The sequence below is a fragment of the Puntigrus tetrazona genome, chromosome 24 (assembly GCF_018831695.1).
Source record: "Puntigrus tetrazona isolate hp1 chromosome 24, ASM1883169v1, whole genome shotgun sequence".
Taxonomy (NCBI): Eukaryota; Metazoa; Chordata; class Actinopteri; order Cypriniformes; family Cyprinidae; genus Puntigrus; species Puntigrus tetrazona.
The window spans coordinates 3,695,958-3,706,277 of record NC_056722.1 but is presented as its reverse complement, the minus strand read 5'-3'; the positions used below and the strand labels follow the sequence as shown (position 1 = coordinate 3,706,277).

Genomic DNA, 10,320 nt, shown 5'->3' with positions numbered 1-10,320 from the left:
TTCCTGTTTCTTTTCGTTTTGTTCAAGAGGAACTGTCTGTTTGTGTGTGTGTGTGTGTGTGTGTGTGTGTGTGTATGTGTTACTTTCCTGTTCATTTCCCAGAATACCCAGTGATGGTGTTATTTATGAACAGAAACATGCTTATTAGTCAGCATTTTTGGGGTTTTGGTTAAATAGGTTTTTTGTTAAATGAATGTGGAATGCTCTGGATGAATTTGGCACAGTTGAGCAAACTCGATTTTTTGGATGCATGACCATTACATAAAGGCAACAAATGTACACGAAAATAAACGAATGATACTTGTAAGTGGCTAAAAAAGTCCTTTAGTCATTTTGGCCTCATGACTTCATAGCAGCACTTTTTATGAAAACTGCACAATGCATTGTACTGTAATTATTTGACAATGCCCTGTTATACACATTGTTTTTATAAGTAATACTAACAGTTTATCAGTTTATCAAACAATTTTATCCAAAGCATCATGAGCAAAAGCAATTTGTCACAGATCTGTTATTATCTATTCACATAACACACAGTCACATATTTGATTAAAAAGTGCATTATAAGGCATACATTATAATTTATTAAAAGTAAAACAGACATTGGTGTGGATATGGCTTAATTAGAATAAATTACAGAGCTGTTTAAACAACTATGAATAGGTTTATAATGCATCATATACAGTATTAATGATTTATAGTTGCTAAATTATTATTATGGAGTTGTGCAGAGTATCACATTCATGCCAAATAAAATCCATACATCAATGGTAAAATCTAGATGCAGTAAACCGAAAGCCAACAGCAAAACAGAAAGAAAAATGAGCCCCTTCATTGTGTGTGGTAAAGTAATGGTGGCATGATGCACACTGTGGTTTTGCAGAACAATGCATGTTCCAGAAACAACGATTCAAAGAAGCATATTGATTTTTACTTATACTTATACCGACTGCTTATTAATTCATGTATTTATTTTAAAACCACAATATAGCTTTTATGGCTATTTTCTGATATTTTGCTGCTTCTTAGAATTAAATGGGAAGTGGTTTTTTTTCCGCCGCTGCACATTTTTTAAGATCTGCAAGTTTTCTGTTGAGTGTAGGTCCAAATTTTATATTTAATTTTATTTCGGAAATAGCTCCAAAGTAAGTTGAGACATATCTTATTCCTTTTTTTATTCTGTATTTTACAGCTTGTGAGCCTTGTCAGGAAACAGCATACATGACTAATATCTAATGAATGACTAATATAGTAAATAACGGACTGAGGGCCAGTGATGTGGCTTTAGACACGATGGGGATTTTGTGGTCTTTTGCATTTGTCTTTCAGAGAAACGGGGTACAAGTTATTCCAGTAATGTTTTTATGTTAAAACAGTCGTAGAATTTTGTTTTTTTGGCCAGTTAAACTCTACAGATTGAAATTAAAGGAGGGACTCCATCCATAGCTACGGTCCCGGACAGTTGACTTGGATCTGTAAGCAACCACCTAGCAACTGCATAGCAACGCTTTGACAACCTCAGCGTCATGTCACGGTGAGTGTTGCAAGAAACCTCTCACGTGTTTTTATAAATGTAAAATTCAAATTCATTAACAAGATGACTAAGTGCTATCCAGCTTTGAGAAGTACTTGAATAAATGAATTATGCATCCTTATGGGTAATGTGATTAATTTATACGCAAGATGTTACAGTTTCAGTAGAACAAGATAGCACGTCTATAGGTTTCGACTCTGTCTTCGTGTAATACATCACATTCATGTTATTATCTTTGTGAAGATAGTATAGGAACTGAATTTATCGGCTTCGCCACGGCTCTAATTTAAGGATGCTGAGCTTTGATGTTATAGTGAGAGGACGAGGTGGGACTTGGGTCCATTTTGAAAGGTCAGAAAACAGGACAGCGGTGGGGAGCAACTCACGGCCGAACGCTGGCTACAAACGGGCCACGTTCAGTTCCCTTTTGAACTGAAGAAAGGCATGTATTAGTAATTAGGCAGCAGGACTGTTAGTATTTGACTCCAACACTGGCAGACCTACTTACAGACGCCTGAAAATAGAGAAGTACTGAGAAAAACAGAACCAGTCACTCACTAGTACTCACTGCTACAACACAGACAGATAGAATATTCAACTGATAATTGTTTCCCTTTTAGGTTTGTAAAAGCATACAACGTTCGTTTACATCGTTTCATGCAGTTTTGTTGATAATTCTGAAAAAAAATATATATATTAAAGGTCAAAACTGGCAATTAACTTGAATTCTGAATAATTTGAAATGTTGCCTTGGCTGGTAGCACTAAATAATTATTACTATATAAAATGCTAAGGTTTTAGGATTTAGTTTCTTTTTTTCACAGAAAGATATAAGCATAAAGTATAAACAATCAAAACAACAAAAAAAATTGTACTGCTCCAGTTATCAAGCAGTTATTAAAAATATTCAAGATAAAAAGTGATAGCGTAATTGCTTTAAAAGCCATACAGGATATAATTTACACACACACATTATATATGCTGTATGTATTTTATAAATATAACACTGACATAGATAATTAATTATATATATAATTATAAATGTAAACATCATACATAATATAAATATAACAAAATAAATAATTGTATTTATTGTAAAATGATAAAAAAATACATGTAACTATGAAATTATATAGATAAAATCTCACTTTATATGTCAACTGGTATAGAGGACTAGTAATAGTGATGCTCAACTAATCAAACAACACTAATAAGGAAGAATACCTGAAGCCTGATTACAAACCACAGACAGATGTGTGTAAAGCACTGTGGGTTCTGTCCTGATTTTCTGATCCTGATCTGTTCCGTCTTTATCTGGTGAAGGCCACTGCTTCTCACTGCTTTATGTCTTATAAGTGTATCTTAAGTGTTTGTTCTGTGTCTTTGTGCAAACGTTATGGGTGAGAGACAGCGATTAAGCACAGCGTGACGAGGACAGGTGATGATTTCTCTAATTCACCCCAGCACGTCGCATGAGCACACGCAGGCAGGCTAATTTCCCCTCTCATTTTTCCATCCATGACCCACTTCTTTCAGAGCTTGTGTGTGTGTGTGTGTGTGTGTAAAGATATTTTTCTACATGCACAAACACACATGCATGGATGCCCTGCATTATACATATGAAACATTTATGTTTTCCTCTGTGGGACTCAGTGCTTTCCAAGCGTAACAGATGACTTCTTCCCACAAAGCCACAGAAGATCCGGATGAAACCCAAGCCTCAGATGCAAGCCAGTTTGATCTGCTCTTAGCATCCGAGAGGCCGTGTGTGTGTGTGTGTGTGTGTGTGTGTGCGTGCGTGCGTGGAGAGCGAGGCTGGAGGGAGGAGTGTTTGAGTGCATGACAGCGGGAGAGATCAGAAGAGAGATTGTTCCAGTGCTGGAGGTGATCCTGCGTGGACGCAACGCCTGGATGCGCCGGGAAAATGCGCTTATTCACGTTTTTATGACTGTTTGCTTTGCTTGCGCCTCTCTGGACCCTGTGCTGACCACGTCCCCGGAGCGAAGCGCCTCTTCTGTGCTGGAATAAGGAAACTCTGGGCTGGACAGTCAGGTAATTCCCAGTTGGATGGCGCATCCGATAACGTACGATAGAAAGTATTGCATGCATGTGACTCCCGGGGGGCTTGAAAGATGACTTTTGGGAAAGTGTTGCAGTTGTGCTGGTGTGCGTTAGCAGGACTGTGAACTGCAGTAGTTGCAAATGCAGCGCTTTTGACTTCAGTGTGTGTTTTGCTGTAAATTGTGCTGATAGTGAGTGGGTGAGTAAGTGTGTGTGTGTGTGTGTGTGTGTGTGTGTGTGATGGGCCTGCTGAGAGCAAAGGTAAGTCAGAGCGCACAGAGAGCATAATTATACTAATGTAGGAAGTCCGTATACATTTGGAATCGTTCATATGTGTGTGTGCTTCAACAGCTCAATTAGACATTTAGGTTTATTGCAATTTTATGCAGTTTGATGATGTATTTCCTGAATAGATGTTCTCATGAGATATGTTTACATTTCTTCTTTTTTTAAATGAAGCACTATAAATGTAACCGATATAAGTAGTCATTCAGTTATAATCTCATTTCATTCACATGTGCATATTTCTCTTGTTTGAGGAGTAGAGCAAGGTCTGGTTCGATTCCTTGGACTGATTCAAACTGATGAAACGTACACCTCAAATGCGCTGCAAGCCACTTTGGATAAAAGCATCTGCCAAATGCATGAATGTAAATATTACAATTCTTCTCATAGTTGCGCCAGGTTTACATTAATGACATGACGTTTGAAGTTGAAGCTGAAATGCAGAAGAGCTGTGGATCTAAGATTACTAGTCTGTGTGTTCTGAAGTTTGGTGGTTGGGTGAAGCTTTTGGTTTTTCACCAAGCATCATGTGACTCCAGTAGTCATATGGAAGTTGTAAAATAGTAAAGCCACTCTTATGGTCAAAACACGGTTATCTTTCATTGTATGCAAAAGAGCCATGCCTGACTCTCTGCTCATAAAACAACACATGCCATCAGAGCAAGTCTAACCTATCTATCTATCTATCTATCTATCTATCTACAGTATAACTTTTTCATTCTTTTCTATTTTTTCGTCAGTATCTTTCTATTGTTCTGTCTATCCATTCATCCATCGATCCTATCTATCATTCCATCTCTGCTTTTCTATGTTTGGTTCTGTCAGTGGATCTGTCTATCAATCTGTCCATCCATCCATCCATCCTGTCTGTTTTTCCATCTACTTTTCTATTTGTCGTTCTGTCATCCGTCTCTCGTTCCATCCATCTCTCTTTTGTTGGTTCTGTCTGTCTCTCTGTGAGCAGCATGTGTCAGTCTGTGACGTTAATCAGTCATGAACTGATTGTTGTGTTTTTAGTGGAGTTTCTCTGGTCTTGCGCGTGTGTTTTTTGTTCTCCAGCACTTACTCTCATTCTCGTGTCCTGAGCTCTTTCCCAGCATCAGTTGCGTTCTGTCTCTCCTCGTCCCAGTTTTCTTCCGTACTTCTCTCTTCTAGAGCACTGACCTCCAGTACGTTGCCAAACGAGGTCACGGCTGTGGATTTCCTTCTCGTTGAGGGTATAGCTTCAGCTGATTTTGTAGGCTGGCCACATGCGATTTCCTGTGTTACTTTCTATCTAGTACCAGTTTCACGCTGATCATATTTTAACCTGGGTTAGCAATTAATGTTTAACACCGTAGATGTTTATTCAAATTAATTGGACAATTAAGCATGTAACAATCATGCAATAGTTGTTTTAGTAGTTTACTGAAATTGTATGTACACTTTGGCACACAAATTTAGTCCTTTAAAGTGTAGGACTAAAAAAAATAGTAGGAAATGCATGCTGGATTATGTTTAAAACTAAACAGTGCATGAATATTTAATGGCATAAGCATTGATAGTTGATACAGTAAGCGGTAATAGTGTATCATTGGTTGTATGTTGATGAAAAACACATTTGCTCAATGCATCATTGACATTTCTCAATGCATCTCAATGCATTGAGTCACAATCTTCACCTTTGGCACTACAAAAGCACAACTAACGAGCTCTGAATCATAACCCAGGGCTAAAAGTGACCCTTTACGCGGAATTAGTAAAGATTTTATTTCCAGGGTTAAGCAATCTATGAAAAATCCCTTTCCTTGGATATTCTCAAACATTATTCATTTTGATTGGCCGCCCCTCAGTTTATTTACGATCAGCTGAGTTTCCTCCATTTCCTCCATCTTTCAGCTTCACATGCCCTAGTGTGGTTTTTGTAGGACAACATGGTGTGATAATTTTAGAAACACTGGTCACCGGCGTCCTTAGTGCCTTTTCTCTTCATGTTGATAAATACTGTAAGATGCACCTGTATTTTTCTGAAAAGCCTCCGCACATCTGTATTGTTTTGATAGTTTACGTGGCTTTCGTAATAGCAGCAGGAGGAGTTCCACGCTACATTACTGGACAGAGGAGGATGGTTGGTCACGTAGATCATTCAGGGGCTGTTCCTGAATGTGACATGGTTTATTATTAATGTTTGTTTTGTTTTGTTTTTTAATCGAAGAAGAAATTTTGATCAGAGTTTGAAACCACCCAATCTAGTATTCAATCAAAACACTAGCATTCTGAAGCAAAAGTTTAGGGTCAGAAAGACACTTTTTTTTAAAATAAATGAATACAGCAAGGAAGCATCAAATTGATATTTAAAGCATTTGTAAAGATATAAATGACATCTATTTTAAATCAATTCTGTTCTTTTCGACTTTTAGTGCATCCAGGAGTCCTCTAAAAATTAAATGTATCATTTTATGTGAACATAACAGTTTATTAGCATTGATAATAATCAGAAATGTTTCTTGAGCATCAGATCATTTCAAGAATCATGTGACACTGAAGACTAGAGTAAGGATGCTGAAAATTCAGCCGCGCACCACAGAAATAAACAACTTTTTAAAATATATTCATATAGAAAATAATAATTTTTCTTAATATAGCTATTTTTACTGCATTTTTTAAAATCAGAAAATGCACCCTTTGCAAGCAGACAAAGCTCTTTTCAGGATAAATAAATGCTACCAATTAAGTTTTGAATTAACTTAATATTATTATGTTGTTTAGTACCGTTTTTGTAAACCATGTCATTGCCGCATTCAAATGAACTGGCTCAACAAACGCAATTCACAGTTACTCATAATAAATCTTTTGTATGATTTATCTCTTTTCACAATGATAAGCACCGTTTGTGATCTCTGTCACCATGGCTTTAGCAGGTGTGAAATGGAGATAGAAGCGCTTTTGTGCTTTTCTCAAGAGCGCAATCTCACTCTGAGCTCCAGGGAAAGTGTGCAGAAAAGACCACCAACGCTAGGTTTAATTGTCCATTATCTGCGTTGTCATTCTTTTCTAATGGAGCGATGGCCGGTGAGAGACACAAAGAGAGTGAGAGACATGAAGGGACCAATGCCGGACCTGGTTGCTCCACTTCTTTTTAACGGGTTATAAAAGTGGGACAGTCTGTTCCATGGAAGTTCTCCAATTAAAGTTTCTGGGGACCAATTCACTGGAAATATATCTATATTCACCCTGTCCTACATAGGAGGGGGGCGGTGCGCTATGCATGCGAGAGAATGAAGTACAATACGACAGGAGGTGTGTGTAAAAGGGTTTCTTCTCACAAAAAAGGGTGCGCGCGAGCTGAATGGACGCTTGGACAAAACACACATGGAGAGAGATGATTTACGTCACTCACAGCACTGGTTTTGTTGGACTGCTGACTAACTGGCATGCGATTCTCTGCGGGATGGTGTTGTTTGACAGGCCTCGTCTTGTGTCCGGTGTCCTCAAACACCGCTTTCTGCCATCTCTTTGCTGTTTTCGTGGCCTGGTCTCAAATCACCGCTCTTCCCGCTTTGTCCTTGGGTTGCTGGTTTCTGTGTGGCGCCTGCGTTACTCTCTCTGAATCGTCTCTAGAGAGGGAAATGAGGCCAGTGCTCTATTTTTCCCCACCTGCCCCAGTCAACTGCCAATTATACAGCGGAGAGCTAATCAGGCGAGCGAGAAACACTTCTCTGCTTCCTCATTGGTCCGGTTTTATTAGCTGCTGAATATGAGGGGATTCATGCACGTGGTTGACGTGTCTTCTTACGTCTCATTTATGGTCAGAGAATTTTTCGACAAACTTTAAACAAAACGCCAAATAGTTCCGAATAAGAAAGCACAGCTGGGTTTATACATGGATTAAAGGCACATGCTGTGTTTTGGGTGCTGTGGTAGCGCTCATTTTGTTTAGTCTTTTTGACGCAATTATATGCATATTTTGTTACCTTCCGGTAAAAACTCATCCTTTGTGAAAAACAAAGTGGAACAAAGTCAGTTTGTGAGATATGAAGTTGCATTTGTGAAACATAGAGTCACAAAGATTCTATTTGTCTATCTATATGACTATATATAGATAAAGACTAACATTTTAATCTTTAATCTGGATATATTTAGGGAAATTCTCATACTACTTAAAGAACTTAAATAACTAGGGAGACATCATTATGTTTTCAACGGCTGACCCTGATTAACTTCAGACTCAGTGGAAACCTGTACCAGAAACAGAGCTTTATTTTGACATCGCTGTATTTTTATAGATGGAGTGAGCAATTGATTTGGAGAGTTTAGGAAGGAGACCATCTGTGTCTCGCTGGCCTGCTTCACTCTTCAGTTGGCACCGGTGTAACCAGTCAAGTTTACTAACAGCTTGCTTTAAAGAGTTGATATATTAGTCTGGACGTCAGACACCACACAGTCTCTCTCTGACTGTCCGATTGTATATTTTACGTTTCAAATGAGGAAACACTGATTGTTATTTGTCAGTCTTTTATCAGTCTACCTGGAAACAAAATTGTTCTTACACAGTTCTGGGCTGATTCAGCGGGTGCTTTTCAGATGAATAGTTACTGGATTTACCAAAGTTTACCAGGTTAGTGTCATCACATCTTTGAATGATGTTTAGAGTTTAGCTTAAAGCATGTAAACTAGATGTACGGCATTTTTTACTTGGATTTATGAATGAAATATTCCGTATTTTTTGCGTATTTTGTGTTGTTTTCTTTATAAACCTAACACAGAAACTACTAAAGCATATTGACATTTTCTTTATCATCAGTCTATCCTTCAGGTAATTATTCCTGATAAATCACCATAAAACTTTTACATCGTCATAAGAGATCTGAAAATTCATGCATTTTCTGGCATTTAATATAAAAATTTTATATATTCTATAATATAAAGAACCTAAATATCTTTGTATTATCCAAAATATATATTTTTTTGGATATTTTAGATTTATTTAATATGAAGTAAATTTTAATAGTAAGAATTTTAGGTAACTTTTTGGATAATCTAATCCAAAACTAAATTATTAAACCCAAAATTATATATTAAATGTTATATATAAACATATGAAAACTCTAAAACGGAAAATTCTCATTATATTTTTATTGTTTTTATTATGTTTGATAGCTGTTTTTTTAGTTATCCGTTTTTGCAAATTATTTATATATATATAAAATTATAGCATAGAAATGTAGAATGAAGTATTCCAGTAATTCCATCAATGTAACTTTTTCATTGTGAATGTGAATGTTAACAGGTTGTTTAATATTTAGGGGAAATAACCATCTTTAGTTGTGAAGTGGTGAATCTTTTACCATGAGCCATCAGTAACGAGGTGACGGAGATCTCTGGAGGTTTACAGTACACTTTCTAAATGTGGACATCACCGACGTCAGTGTCTCTTTACAGTATTTATTGTACAGATGACAGGGATCGAGGGAGAGGTGCAGATATCTGGTGCATGTGTAGTTACGCTGTTTAAGGCCTTTGTGTGTAGAATAACGTGGGGCCATAAACATGCTGACTAAAAAATGATATAAATAAATCCAGTGAGTCAGTGTCTCTCTTGTGTGCAATTAAACAACAATATAATCAGCAGAAATGCAGCGGGCTGATGCTTCACAAAGCTACAGGACAGTGACCCAGATCACACGTTCAATGCAGCCGAAGCAATCGGAAAGTCAAGTTGATTTATTTGTGTAGCATTTCAGTCACACATGATCAGTGTTAACAAATGTTATCAAATATCCAGTGGGGTTTTTTTATGGTTTGGTGTGACTGGATTCAAATGTAAGATTCAAAAATATCTCTTTTATCAGTAGACCTTGGGTAAAAATGACTATGCGTAATACCACATACATGATTTTATCATAGCTGTGAGGTTGCAGCAGTTGAAACATTCATTATGAAATAAAGACAGATTAAAATGAAAAATGTAATCTTTGAACATGGTTTCATTTAAGCACTTAGGACTGATCTCTTGAAAGAAAAATTGCAATGTGAATTTGAGAAAAAAAATTGAGCGTTGTTTCTCCGCCCCTTCTCTTCAGACTCTGCATTTATGTGGGTTGCCAGATTGAGAACATGCAACAGCAACACGCAATATTGATGGGCTCCAAGCCTTACACTTTAAGTTGACAAGGTGATATATAAGTGTTTTTATCAGTTTCCTCTGATCATAGTTTTTTTTTTTAACGTATGCAGAGGTTTTTAGGTTGGGTAGAATCTCTGACGCAGTTCATTTGCTGTCTGTTCACTGAAAGTCACTGACCAGCAAGCAAAACAGTAGCATAAACAGTAGCTGTTTGTTTTGTTTTTATGTACTTCCAGGCTCACAAATGATTTATGAAGTTAAGAACAGTGACTTCATCTCGGAGATGCATGGGAACGTCACCAGGACGTAGAGATAGAAAGAATCGCTGCAACAA

At 37.2% G+C, this 10,320-nt stretch overlaps 1 protein-coding gene and 3 gene segments (V, D, J or C); 3 read left to right on the top strand and 1 right to left on the bottom strand.

Moving 5' to 3' along the window:
* The window catches only part of LOC122329698, a 610,329-nt gene that overhangs the window by 485,199 nt on the left and 114,810 nt on the right, over window positions 1-10,320 (top strand).
* LOC122329697 overlaps window positions 1-10,320 on the top strand; it is a 601,685-nt gene that overhangs the window by 482,781 nt on the left and 108,584 nt on the right.
* The window catches only part of LOC122329696, a 603,783-nt gene that overhangs the window by 487,397 nt on the left and 106,066 nt on the right, over window positions 1-10,320 (bottom strand).
* LOC122329666 (SH3 and multiple ankyrin repeat domains protein 1) overlaps window positions 2,876-10,320 on the top strand; it is a 46,362-nt gene continuing 38,917 nt past the window's right edge. For 4 of the 5 annotated variants that reach the window (XM_043226105.1, XM_043226103.1, XM_043226104.1 and 1 more), the window contains exon 1: window positions 2,876-3,586. The gene's annotated coding sequence lies outside the window, so the exon portion shown is untranslated. Of the gene's footprint in view, window positions 3,587-10,014; window positions 10,035-10,320 lie in introns of those variants that run through there. The other variant, XM_043226102.1, reaches the window with a different exon arrangement.